Source organism: Mizuhopecten yessoensis, unplaced genomic scaffold (assembly GCF_002113885.1).
Source record: "Mizuhopecten yessoensis strain PY_sf001 unplaced genomic scaffold, ASM211388v2 scaffold10751, whole genome shotgun sequence".
Taxonomy (NCBI): domain Eukaryota; kingdom Metazoa; phylum Mollusca; class Bivalvia; order Pectinida; family Pectinidae; genus Mizuhopecten; species Mizuhopecten yessoensis.
This window is the reverse complement of record NW_018408703.1, coordinates 895,572-910,068: the sequence shown is the minus strand read 5'-3', so window position 1 is coordinate 910,068 and position 14,497 is coordinate 895,572. Positions and strand designations below refer to the sequence as shown.

The following is a 14,497-nucleotide window of genomic DNA, read 5'->3' as shown; positions in this document are numbered from 1 at the left end:
GTGGGAGGAAACTGGAGAACCCTGAGAAAACCCACGTGGTCTGGCAGGTGATCTGATTCCTTTTCACATTTGATCGGGGAATCAAACCCCTACCGCCTTGGTGAAAGGAATGCGTTATCCACTGCACCACCCGACCACAGGTTTGACTGTGTAAGTATACAGTTGGCTTTGTAAATGTCAGATCAACTTTTGGGAGCCGAACTTTCACCAAGTCCCACTGAGTGGAAAACGATTGGATACACTTTCATTGTATCAAATGTTTGCTTTCAATATTTGATTTTGTCATGCTAGTTTTTCTGCAAACTTAGACAAATAGTGACATGTTGGAGGGCACACAAGTACTGTTAAGGTAGACCTGCTGTACAAAAGATCAACCTAGGGTCACGCCGAGCCCCGGATATTTCATTTACTTCTCCTTTGTCACTTTAAAGTAAGATTTGGACATCTGTTGCATAGACGTTCATTTTCCCATGACATATGTACAGAAAGTTTTATTAGACTTGATACATAGCACACTTGCCAACTTTTTAATATTTCCATCGGGGAGATTCTGCATGCTCAAAATTAAAACACAAATTAAATGTGTATATATACCCCCTATAGACAAAATAACCCTTTATAGTTACATATTTTGACTGAACTAGGGGGAAAAGCTAGTAGTGAAATATAGTTGAGAAATTCTTGATAAAAACTTAGGGGCTGGTACCGTAGCCAGTCTAACCCGTCCCCTCAACATACCAAATCCAGCCTACCCCCTAGACTGGCTACCAGCCCCATTTTTAATGCAGAATTTCTCAACTTCATTTTACTACTAGCTTTTCTCCCCCTAGTTCAGAACCTAGAATCAGACACCCAGCGATCAAAATCATTAGAGTTTATTTTTTTTTTCTAAATAATTTCAATCTCTATAATATTCTTGAGACGGGGGGGGGGGGCCTAGTCTACCTACTGCCATCCACACTTTCTCGAATGAAAATCCTTATCCTACATACTGCATAGTTGATTTGCAACCAAGTTCCTGGATTAAGCTAACCAGACTTTTCGGGCCTTTCCATAAATCATTACAATTCTGGCTGACAGAAGCCTTTATTGTAGAATTAACACTAGAATTAGGAGGCTGGGAAGATAGAATTAAGATGCTGGGATGGGACTGTGTACTTGTCATAACATTACTAGACTCATTAGCAGGTCCAGTAGGGGCCTAGAGGCTGTGGGAGGGTCAATCTGTGATTGAGGGGTCTAAATACCCTACAGGGAGAGTCAAGTGGACTTGTAGGATCTAGATAGCCAAGGTATTGTCAGCTTACCCAATCATTAAAATTATATTTTCAAAAAGATTTTCCCTGCCAAACATCTAAAATTACACTTTTTATGTTTGCTTTTCTGGTGTTAAGTAGACATTGTTATTTGTAATTATGATTTTTTTTGTCATAAATTTTGATAATTGTGTAAATGTCGTGATCAAAGATGTAAGCTAAGTTGCTGTAAACTGACCAGACTTTGAGTGACTTGTCCAATGTTGGAGTCAGCAGGTCAGGGGTTGGCTGTAAGGCAGGTTCTTCTTTTAATGAAAATCTCCACAAATCCTGGCCGGCTTTCTAAGTGGCCAATCCATCGACAGGCTAACTAATAGTGATCATTATGAAGGTTTCATTCTTAATGAAGTTTTTGTGAAAAATCTTTGCCATCTTTCACATCATTAGGAAATCCAAAGATAATAATTTGTTGAGTCCATCAAGAATATTTCATTAAATCACTTAATTAAATTAACCACCCTCCATAGGAACTTTAAAGTATTGGAATAAAGATTTATATTAAGTATAGTTGAAGCTAGAACCAAAACTTTTACAGAACTGTCTGATCATATTATAGTTTACTGTGTTTTGAAAATATATTTTCAAAGATCTTGCATAAATATGCAAAGAGATTCATCAAAAGTAAAAATGTCTTGTAAATATTTATTCATAACATTTACAATAATTATAACCTTATAAATGAATAATATCTGTTTATGTTAATTTTGAGAAATCAAACCCTCCACACAATAAAGACATGTGAAGCATCTGGTAAATTTAATATATACAAAAAAATATTATTCACAAAATCAAGTACTTTCTTTAAACATTTTAATATTTAGGACCTAGAATCACTTATGAATTGCGGCTCAACTTAAGTTTTTTCCAATTTAATAAGAGAACAGTGGCAACTTCTGGAGAGTATTTCACAAACAGCCGTGTCATTTCATTTTATTTCACATAAAAACGATAAAGCATCAAACTCTCCAAAATAAACAAGATTTATACAATTATTTTGAGACCCGAAGCATGTTCCATCTTAAGATTTGAGTTAAAGCAACACAGGGTGTTGAAACCAACAACATGAATTGAAAACAACAACAGGAGATGAATCCAACACAGGGAGTTGAAATCAAACAACAGGAGGTGAATCAAACACAGGGAGTTGAAACCAACAACAGGGAGTTGAAACCAACAACAGGGAGTTGAAACCAACAACAGGGAATTGAAACCAACAACAGGGAGTTGAAACCAACAACAGGGAATTGAAAGCAACAACAGGGAGTTGAAACCAACAACAGGGAATTGAAACCAACAACAGTGAATTGAAACCAACAACAGGGAGTTGAAACCAACAACAGGAAGTTGAAACCAACAACAGGATTGAAATCAACAACTAGAGTTGAATTCAACAACTGGAGTTGAATCCAACAACAGAAGTTGAAACCAACAACAGGGGTTGAATCCAACACATTGAGTTGAATTAAACCAACAACAGGTAGTTGAATACAACAACAGGAGTTGAACCCAAGCCTACATTGAGTACACCAGTGTTCAAATGCTGTCAAAAAATCTAGACCTCACAGCCACATTAGGAGCTGTATGCTGACCATGCTTGACCCCAACTGGACACTGGTCACTCTACAGCTTCATCAGTGACCTATCTAATTACAGGCCTAGAGCTCTCCCCTGTCACCAAACTCACAGACAAAAGAACCATCTAATTTCATCAGCGTACTTACACAATGCCACCGGAGTCGAAATGAAAATGTGACAAAATTGACGCGTAATTGAAAATCATGATAGCTGCTGATGGTCAGTTGTTTCGTTGACGTTGGTTACCGGACATCCTCTTGTTGTTGTGTCGATATCCCTACACGTGTCCGATCAATAAGGCATCACAATGGCTAGGTCTGAAGAGCTAGTTCATTAATACTGTAATTACATTTCACATCTCATAATACAGATGTCTTATTTGTAGTCAATTTACATCAAACTACGCAACCTGTAACTTGAAATTCACATGCAACCTTCGCGATCGAGTAGATGTTATTCAGTCATTTTTACTTTGAAATTTGATTACTTTTTGTTCTGGACTACTGAATTCCATTAGGAACCCATCCACGAAAGGCTACTCAACCTTTAGAAATAACGGAAAAGGATGTTGAATCTCATTTGCTTTGTATATATATTGTAACGGACCAGTTGACATCCAGTTGGCAGTCTAACAGTTGAAAGTAAAATAATCCAACTCGGACTGTCCTTGAGCGTATGTTTGGAAGACGTTGGTTTTTCATACATACAGTTTTGACTTGTTTGTTTGTGTTTTACGTCCTATTAACAGCTATGGTCATTTAAGGACATGCCAGGTTTTGGTGGTGGAGGAAAGCTGGATTTACCGGAGAAAAACCACCGACCTATGGCCAGCTAGTACCTGGCGACTGCCCCACGTAGGTCTTGAACTCGTGACCCAGTGGTGAAGGGCTATTGGTAGCATAATGTTAGACACCTTAACCACTTGGCCACCGGGCCCCTAATACTTCCAACTTTCACCCATGAACAACCTTGGTGAGTTGACAAGTATGGGTCTGATTTGTGACTTGGGTGACAGTAACGAACACACTGTAAAAACTTAAAACAGCTAATACACATAACATTTTAACTCAGATGAGTCAATAATCATAAATCACATGGGTAAATACCACAACCTCTCCTCTAGCTCTCTGAACTAAAACTCTGATGAGTCAATAATCATAAATCACATGGGTAAATACCACAACCCCTACTCTATCTCTCTAAACTAAACCTCAGATGAGTCAATAATCATAAATCACATGGGTAAATACCACAACCCCTCCTCTAGCTCTCTGAACTAAAACTCTGATGAGTCAATAATCATAAATCACATGGGTAAATACCACAACCCCTCCTCTAGCTCTCTGAACTAAACCTCTGATGAGTCAATAATCATAATCACATGGGTAAATACCACAACCCCTCCTCTAGCTCTCTGAACTAAACCTCTGATGAGTCAATAATCATAATCACATGGGTAAATACCACAACCCCTCCTCTAGCTCTCTGAACTAAACCTCTGATGAGTCAATAATCATAATCACATGGGTAAATACCACAACCCCTCCTCTAGCTCTCTGAACTAAACCTCTGATGAGTCAATAATCATAATCACATGGGTAAATACCACAACCCCTCCTCTAGCTCTCTGAACTAAACCTCTGATGAGTCAATAATCATAATCACATGGGTAAATACCACAACCCCTCCTCTAGCTCTCTGAACTAAACCTCTGATGAGTCAATAATCATAATCACATGGGTAAATACCACAACCCCTCCTCTAGCTCTCTGAACTAAACCTCTGATGAGTCAATAATCATAATCACATGGGTAAATACCACAACCCCTCCTCTAGCTCTCTGAACTAAACCTCTGATGAGTCAATAATCATAATCACATGGGTAAATACCACAACCCCTCCTCTAGCTCTCTGAACTAAACCTCTGATGAGTCAATAATCATAATCACATGGGTAAATACCACAACCCCTCCTCTAGCTCTCTGAACTAAACCTCTGATGAGTCAATAATCATAATCACATGGGTAAATACCACAACCCCTCCTCTAGCTCTCTGAACTAAACCTCTGATGAGTCAATAATCATAATCACATGGGTAAATACCACAACCCCTCCTCTAGCTCTCTGAACTAAACCTCTGATGAGTCAATAATCATAATCACATGGGTAAATACCACAACCCCTCCTCTAGCTCTCTGAACTAAACCTCTGATGAGTCAATAATCATAATCACATGGGTAAATACCACAACCCCTCCTCTAGCTCTCTGAACTAAACCTCTGATGAGTCAATAATCATAATCACATGGGTAAATACCACAACCCCTCCTCTAGCTCTCTGAACTAAACCTCTGATGAGTCAATAATCATAATCACATGGGTAAATACCACAACCCCTCCTCTAGCTCTCTGAACTAAACCTCTGATGAGTCAATAATCATAATCACATGGGTAAATACCACAACCCCTCCTCTAGCTCTCTGAACTAAACCTCTGATGAGTCAATAATCATAATCACATGGGTAAATACCACAACCCCTCCTCTAGCTCTCTGAACTAAACCTCTGATGAGTCAATAATCATAATCACATGGGTAAATACCACAACCCCTCCTCTAGCTCTCTGAACTAAACCTCTGATGAGTCAATAATCATAATCACATGGGTAAATACCACAACCCCTCCTCTAGCTCTCTGAACTAAACCTCTGATGAGTCAATAATCATAATCACATGGGTAAATACCACAACCCCTCCTCTAGCTCTCTGAACTAAACCTCTGATGAGTCAATAATCATAATCACATGGGTAAATACCACAACCCCTCCTCTAGCTCTCTGAACTAAACCTCTGATGAGTCAATAATCATAATCACATGGGTAAATACCACAACCCCTCCTCTAGCTCTCTGAACTAAACCTCTGATGAGTCAATAATCATAATCACATGGGTAAATACCACAACCCCTCCTCTAGCTCTCTGAACTAAACCTCTGATGAGTCAATAATCATAATCACATGGGTAAATACCACAACCCCTCCTCTAGCTCTCTGAACTAAACCTCTGATGAGTCAATAATCATAATCACATGGGTAAATACCACAACCCCTCCTCTAGCTCTCTGAACTAAACCTCTGATGAGTCAATAATCATAATCACATGGGTAAATACCACAACCTCTCCTCTAGCTCTCTGAACTAAACCTCTGATAAGTCAATAATCATAATCACATGGGTAAATACCACAACCTCTCCTCTAGCTCTCTGAACTAAACCTCAGATGAGTCAATAATTATAATCACATGGGTAAATACCACAACCCCTCCTCTAGCTCTCTGAACTAAACCTCAGATGAGTCAATAATCCACCTGACTCAAACTCAGAGGAGTCATTATCGTTGTTAACTACTTTTGTCCCTTCTAGGGTTCTTGAACACAAATTGCTGTAGCCAATCTTCATGAATTTTAGAGATATGAAATTTAATATTCAACTGAACAATGGTTTCTGTCAATGAAATGATGGTTTGAATAAAGATGTTGAAAAGAAATGGAAATGTAGTCATACAAAGAAATTTGCTGAATTTATGTATATTCTCGCAGTATTTTTACCAATGCAATCATCTTTAACTCATTCACCCCTACAATTTTACACTGGACTTGCCCAGTCTATGATTTGGAAATGTTCACATGTGACTTTAGGGGTGAATGGGTTAGCTTTACAAATATGTCAGAAATTTCCTAAATCCTATAGCAGAAGCGAATATGATAAAAGATGTCTGACTCAGAGTGCAACTATCTCAATTCAAAAAACTTCAATCTTTCTGATCTGAATCCAAGATGGAGGCTGGTAGACAACCAACAGTTGTTTGTTAGACTATTTGATGGCAAACAAATGGATTGTATCATTTCCATGGCAACATGCATCTATCAAACCGTCACTTCCTTCGATAGAATCTCTAGGAGATAAAATTGTTTAAAGAATAAATCCTCCAGCCCTAACTGCTGTGTACTGATCGCAGCGATAGCATCAATACATACTGCATTTCTCTATAACCGGATGCTTCTGCCTCAAGTTTCTTTGAAGGGGTCTCTTTGTTCTCCTTCAGTCACAAACAAAAGACATGATCTATCATATAGATAGGTATTCACATTTAAGGCAGATTATTTAGACTCTTGAAAGAAAATCTCTTAAAAACAGGATTTTCAGTTCCACTGTAATGAGCTTTTAAAATGTTTCCCTTCAAAAAACCTTCCTCCCTGGACGTTACCATGGAGTTCTTCCCTGAGTTCATCGCACTAAAGATACATTTCCATGGAGTTTCTTTATTTACCACTAAGGATATAACTTGTCCACACTGTTGGAATTACTTCTTTGCCCCATATACTATTTTAAGTAATTCGTATCCTACGGACGTACCTCCATTAGGATCCAGTGTTATATGGGATTTTACTGTCTATATTACTTCTTTGACCCATATATATATATATACAGTCAAACTTCCATAAATCGAACTTCTCTGATTTGAACTTCTCGATGTGTCAAACTTACGGCAAAGTCCAGAATTTCCCCGTTATATAACACTAGTGATATTCTTCTAATGAATCAACCTTCATAATTTGAATATCTTGCTATTTCGAAGTATAATCAAGGCCCATTAATTATGAAAATACGGTCAATTACAACTAATAAATCTAAGTGATATAATCACCTGCACTAGAACAGTGAAATGTCCCGTGGTTTTTTTAATAGCACAGGCATTCAACATTTAATTAACGAAGAGAAATTGAATACGGTAAGAAATCCAATATTTATTCTTAAAACTAAATGCATTAGTCTGTATTTTGTCACATATTTTAAGAATCACATTCTGTCTTATTTACAGGAACTCAATGTTTAATATTCTTGAGTCTAAGTCCGATGTTTTGAAAATATCCAGATAGTATGCAAAGTTTGAAACATCAAAGTTTGACTTTTTTTCCATTCCTAGAACTAAATGACCCAACAGCATATAGGTCAAAATTTATCTTGACTTAAAGTGTCGGCATACAAACGACAACACAACTTACAAAATATTATGAAGTTCAGGGTGGTTTTTTTTGTAGATAAGAAAGGTTTGGGTAAATTTACAGCAATTCAAATCAGACTGGGTAATCTGACACAGAGTCATCGCCATGGAGATTAAGATTATCACCGAGATGTATAAACATATGTTATTTGTCAGACAACGATCTGTCATAGATTACGTTGACATTAGTCCTTGGAAGATTGTGAGAATTCACTCAGAACGATGTAACAGCTGAGACGCTGAAACCTTCCATCTGTTCAACAACTCAAAGAATAATAATAAATGTAGCCATTTTATTTTGATTACATTGTAATGACACGACTTACACTGTTGTTACACAAAGACCATTGAACAGCAGACAATAGATCTGTTATGCATATTGTATGCACAAATATAATTAGATCATTTCGATGACTATTGATGAAAAATCACAGCAAAAACATATTCTATTCTCAATTTTGAAAACAGTTGACAAGAAAGCCATGCCTGCTTATGCTAAGCCCACTCATACATTTGTATCTTTTTCAGTTCAGTAGAAATTCCACAAAATATTTCATTGTCCTGTAATAAGCCCACCCATCCCTACAGAGATTATGTACACTGACATGAAACATACTGACTTAAGGATATATGCTACGTACCTTACTCCTACAGAGATTATGTACACTGACATGAAACATACTGACTTAAGGATATATGCTACGTACCTTACTTAGATAAGTATCTCCTCTGCTAAAAGAGTTCCACTGTAAAAACTTGTATGTGATATATCTACGACTGGTATTTTGTACAAAGTAAATTGATGATCAATTGAAGATCCACTGGAATATCTTTTTTTTTGATTTCACAACAAATCCTAACCAACCAAATTTCAAGGGAGATAACTCCATTACAGCTATGTGTATTAAAGGTAGCTGATGTCCTTAAATTTGGTGTCTGCATATTTTTGAACATAGAATTTCTATTTAATCAACAATATGGAAAACTTGTTCTTCTGGATGTATATTTTGAAAAACAGACCTATGGAACTCCTTTGTAAATAAAAGCCATTTTGTTTCCTTGGCAACTCTTTTTCCCACTATAACAGATTAGAACACTTCAGTCTTATGTAAAGTCAGCCAGTGTATGTACCAACAAAAGAATCTGTTACCCTGACTCTTTAAGTTTTCCTCCTGAAATTATTAAGAGGTATTACTCCGATTATTCTGCAGGTGTTGCCATCAAAGGATCTTACATACCAAAATTATATCTACTATTTTCCGAACCTTAAACCAACAGGCACAGAATGCCCACTAATCCCGAGTGAAACCTTGTATCGCAGGCGATAGAAACAGTTAAACTGTAGCGGTAAAGTGTCAAGTGTAAGAGAGTGATTTAATTTTCATTACATGTGTATGGTTTATATATATAATGAATGGCACATGCATCCTTAATGTCTAGAAATACGACTACAATACCCCGATATAATTGTAGTATTCAATGATTGCATGATTCAGATTGATTGATTTATTAATTAACTCATTCACCCCTAAAATTTCATAATGAACTATTCCAACCTTTGAATTGGGAGAGTTCAAATGTGTCTTCAGGGGTGAATGAGTTAATGATGCTCATGTTGGGAGCCCATTAACACCTCTGTATGGGTTTGTAATTGACACTCTTAAAAAAGTGCCAGAAACTTATCAGGTCAACTACACTTTAAAAAATACCAGACCTTGTAACGGAACTTTAACCTGAAGAACTAGGTACCATGGGGACCATTCCTGTGAAATTGGAGAATGATCCCTCAACCACATTCTGAGAAATGGCGCTAACAAAACTTATAAATACTCTCAAAAAATTCAAGATGGCCACTTATTGGCCCTCTTGCTATTCCTGGCAGTCCTAAAATTTAATATGAGTAACTATTTGAGAAAGATATCTCAAGTACTTTCTGAGCACTAACAAGAATCTAACAAGAATCATTGATCTCATAAAACATAAAGAAGCAAGCCTATACAGTTCATATAACTTTACTGTGTTATACAACAACACATGTCATATTTTTTAAGTATGATGTCATGTAGTAACACCTATTATGACATCTCAGTGTTACTTACAAATATGACAGCATGACATTAGGACGTCATTTAATTAAGGAATGAACATTTAACATCTATAATGTATGAAACACAGTTCCATTCAAATACATTCCATGATGCATGGTTGCGTGTTTTACACCATCGTAAATGTTAAAAAGATGTATTCCATTTCTTTAATATTTACACTCAAAACAGCAAAGAAAAGTATTATCGTAATGTTCTTTGGGTTAAATTGGGTTCAAAATACATTTAAAACAAGCTGTTTAACTGTTTTACAGATTGCTTGAACAGCCATTTTTGTTGGAACATGATCATGCTTTCTATGGTTACCAGTTTCTTTAGGCGGCAAATATCAATCTGAAACCAATCGGGAATTTCGACTTAATTTTACGTCACGTCATGATTGGTCCCCGATTATTCAAACATTTTGACGGAGAGACCAAAACTGTTTCCCATTGGAAAATATTGAAATGTAATAGTTCTTGCTGTTACTGATTATTATCATATTTTCTTTGTAAACTATCATCTAGTAACACCCATCATGATGTCCGAGTTATACACAAACGTGACATCAAGGCATGAATAGGACATCACATTGAAGATAACGGACAAGAAGTCAAAACTCGCAACGATGATAATGTAAGACAAAATATCAGAGAAACACTTCTTCCCATAAACCCTTGCTAATGTGATGGTTTCGTCTCATTCTCATACCGAAGATTTTGTTTTAACTCGGAAGAGCCTCACTAAAATGAAAACTTCTAGACTCATGTCAACAATCTTATATGAAGTGGAACTCATTTAAGACTTAACATCTACGGCTATAACAGAAATGGTTTTATATAGAGGATGAAATAACGCTAATAAACCAAACTTACCTGTAAGACTTCGGCACTCCAAGTCTTTCTAGTAGTTTGTGAAGTTAGCCCTGGGATGCACGTAAGTTACTGTAACCCTTCCCCACCTACATCAACACACACATACAACCTAATATTCCCTATCAGCAAGTTAAGACATCAAATTTAATGTGCAGGAGGAAAAATTCCATCCTTATCATCATTTTATCTACCAAAGCCGACTCTCAGAATCCCGAAGAACCACGGGAGAAATTTATTCCCATCTCCTATGGCAAGCCAGAATTATCAGGATATGGGGAAAAAAAGAAAAATTCTAAAAAGCCATTCTGCAATGATATCAAAAAGATTGGCAGTCTCTCCATTTGTTCTGATATATCACGATAAGCGAGACAAAATTGAGGCCCAGAATTGGGGGTAATAGAGAAAATAAATCAAGAATTTGAAATTGTTTTCCATAGATGCAGGCGTTTGTGACCTCTCAGAAAAGTAATTTATGGATTTATAACATGAAAAGTGGTTCTCAAATTTTATTCTTACCAGATTGAATCTGCACTTGAATGGAGAATTTTTTGAGAAGAAAACTTTTTTTATTTTTTGGGGAAGGAATGATGACCTCAAGATGACCTTTATAATGTGCTAGCTATTATTTACCCTACTACAGAAACAATAGATTATAATTATCATAAAGCATTATAAGTGACAGAAAAAGAATCTAATGTTAGTTATAAACATGCCACCCTGTAATTTAAAAATCTTGGCAAGTCTATATATCAGTTGGTCGTAAACAAGATATTCCAATAGGTGTTCTTGATCATAAGTTATGCTTTCTATTTGTTTACACTTCTCAATTGCTGAAATGTTGAGGATTAGGGCACAATTTATCAAGCCTTGTCAACTACACGAGGCATAACGTCAATTCTCAACTTCAATATTTTTTCCAATGTATCCTCATAATTATTCTGTTTCTCTTTTTGTCTAATGGGAAGTATTGTGGATATGCTATTATTTGGATCTAGTATTTGATATGAAATCAATTTCACACATGAAATCTTTATTTCAATTTTTCATTAAGCTAACAAGACCCCGATCTCACAAAGAGGCACATATAAGTATTTTGACCTCTGGTGACCTCTGATGTATCAAGACTTTTGAGTACGGGGAGCCATTTCATTACATCACTTCAGACAGAAATTTCAGAATTCATGTACAGAAAATTTACAATTTTTCCTCATTTTCTCCAAGTGCTAATTTCACTACAGAAAGTGTGATGCATATAAATGCTCCAATTCTTTGAAGTTGTTATGCTAATTTTAAAACCAGAAAAGTGGGTTTACTAACCCTTTCATCGCTGTAGACCATAATGGACTTGTCCAGATCAATGGGTGGGAGAGTCTTCTAAAGTTGCATAGGGGTGAAAGGGATAATGAATAAGCTGTGGAATGATTTTCTCTTTTTTTCTTTCATGAATCATTCATGAATCTAAACTTGAACGAAGAAAAGTTATGTACATTTCTCTCTAACCTTAAAAGAAATATTAAAATGACCTAATAAATATTGACTACTTGATCAAAATATACTTTCCATGAAAAAACTATTACATTTGCATAACTTGATAGCTTGTAGTTTTATTACCATCACGGCTATCAACTATTTCCCATCATTAAACTTTTGATTTATTTTTATTCCTGGCGTGAAAAAAACACACTACGAAAACATCTCTGAAATAGAATTAAATCGCCTGAAATTAAATTTTTATGTCTAAAATGTTCTTGCCTTTGTATATGCCTTGAAATTCTTACCTATAAATTAACTCTGTTATGTAGTTATAAAGAAAAAAGTTCTTTAAAAATTGGCAATATTAACGAACATATATATCATGCAAATCAAATTTGTCATACTTTGTGTTGCAAAAAATTGCCAACATGAATAATATATAAAGGTGATAAAATATACACAGGTAATGATATATTGATGCATTTTATCAAAAGTGTTAAACATCTCACAGGAAAATACCTTTTTTTTTAACATTGCTGTCAATTTCTCAATTCAATAAATAAAATACAGGGGGAAAAAAATAATCCTGCCAAGGTCAAAGGTGAGTGTTGGGGGGGGGAGGGATAGCCAGCTAAACCCAATACGAAGAAAGGAACGAAATAGCTAGCCAGGAGGGGGCGCGCTAGGTCATCCATACCCAAGGCAGATTATACTACAGTATCAGTATTTCTTGTCAACAAGTTTATATGAAACACCTGAATTTAATTCCTCAGTAAAAGCAACTGATTTTTGAAGGTCGTATATTAAATTTTGGAACCATAAGTTGGCGGATCTACACACTGTCAGCTTTACTTAACTCCCACGTTGACTTCAGCGGAAAAAAATAGCAAAATTGAGACAGGTGACACGGTGTTAACCCTATACAATATCACAACATCTCTGATAAGTAATGCGCCTTCTGTTTTTGATCTGCCATCAAAATCTGTGATCTTCCAGCGTGTCAGCCATAACGTGAATATCCAACTGTGCTCATGTAGGTTACAGTATCGCCACAAAGAAACTAGAAGTTCTACTGCCCCGATTTTCTCATATTTTGATCTGTCATGAAGATCTAAGATTCAAAACGCTCCTGCTAGATAAGAAATTTTACCAACTGTGTTTAGATTAAAAACAGTTTTTATCCGCTAAAACAACCAAGCGCACTGAAATTTAGTGCCTTTATTTGCAATATCTCATATCAACATTTAAAATCGGGCTTAAATCAAACACATGTGATAATTGACTGATAAAGGATAATTATCAAAACACAACATTACGACAGTACGCTTTATCCAATCATCTGTTTTGGTGCTATCAGTGATACGGTTACAGTATTTAACCTAAAAAGTCTACCTCGCGATATATAGCTCTGTAAAAGTGAAACCAATTATTGTAGTAATCCCGTCTTATTTGGCAAGTTACCGCTTATTTCTAACTTCTTTGACCTGTAAATAACATAATATATATATATAGGAGCTTACATGAGTTTCCATTTCATATGAGATTTATGAAACAAGTCTTAAGATTTTTTCAATTTAGTAAGCCTCTGGCGAGCTCAAATGAAAAATTTGTGATGAGTTTCATAAATTTCATACAAAATGAAAACGAGTGTAAGATCTTTTTTATCCTGTTTATCACAATAGTCAAGATTCGTGGCATTTATTTGTGTAAAACGACAATTTTCATGCAACCTTGAAATGTTAAAAAGGCATCATTTTGACTCTAGTGCGCAAGTCTGTGACGTCATGTACTTGTCCTAGGCATAACGTCACAATTGAAACAATTGAAACTTACAACCAATCACAGAGCTGATAAGTCATAATACATGGGTTAATACGCCAAAAAATAAAACATGGGTTTATTCACTGGATAACACAGTACATTATGTGATAAATATAGTAATTAAATGTGAAGGGCGAAATTACCGCTAGGCATCTGTGACAGATATGGGTCTAACAGATTTAGATATTTCGATATGTAGGGATAATTTTTTTGTCCACTGTCCCTTCTAACACTGCTGTCCAACCAGATCAGTCAGATTGTTCCTGACTTAACAATAAGGTGTTTGGGGGGG

At 36.1% G+C, this 14,497-nt stretch overlaps 1 protein-coding gene across 2 annotated transcripts in view; it reads right to left on the bottom strand.

The window, feature by feature from the left end:
* The window catches only part of LOC110462130 (nephrin-like), a 193,291-nt gene that overhangs the window by 135,635 nt on the left and 43,159 nt on the right, over window positions 1-14,497 (bottom strand). The window contains exon 1 of one of the 2 annotated variants that reach the window (XM_021515970.1): window positions 10,912-10,990. The exons of the other annotated variant lie outside the window; for it this stretch is intronic. The gene's annotated coding sequence lies outside the window, so the exon portion shown is untranslated. Of the gene's footprint in view, window positions 1-10,911; window positions 10,991-14,497 lie in introns of those variants that run through there. 2 annotated transcript variants of the gene reach the window in all.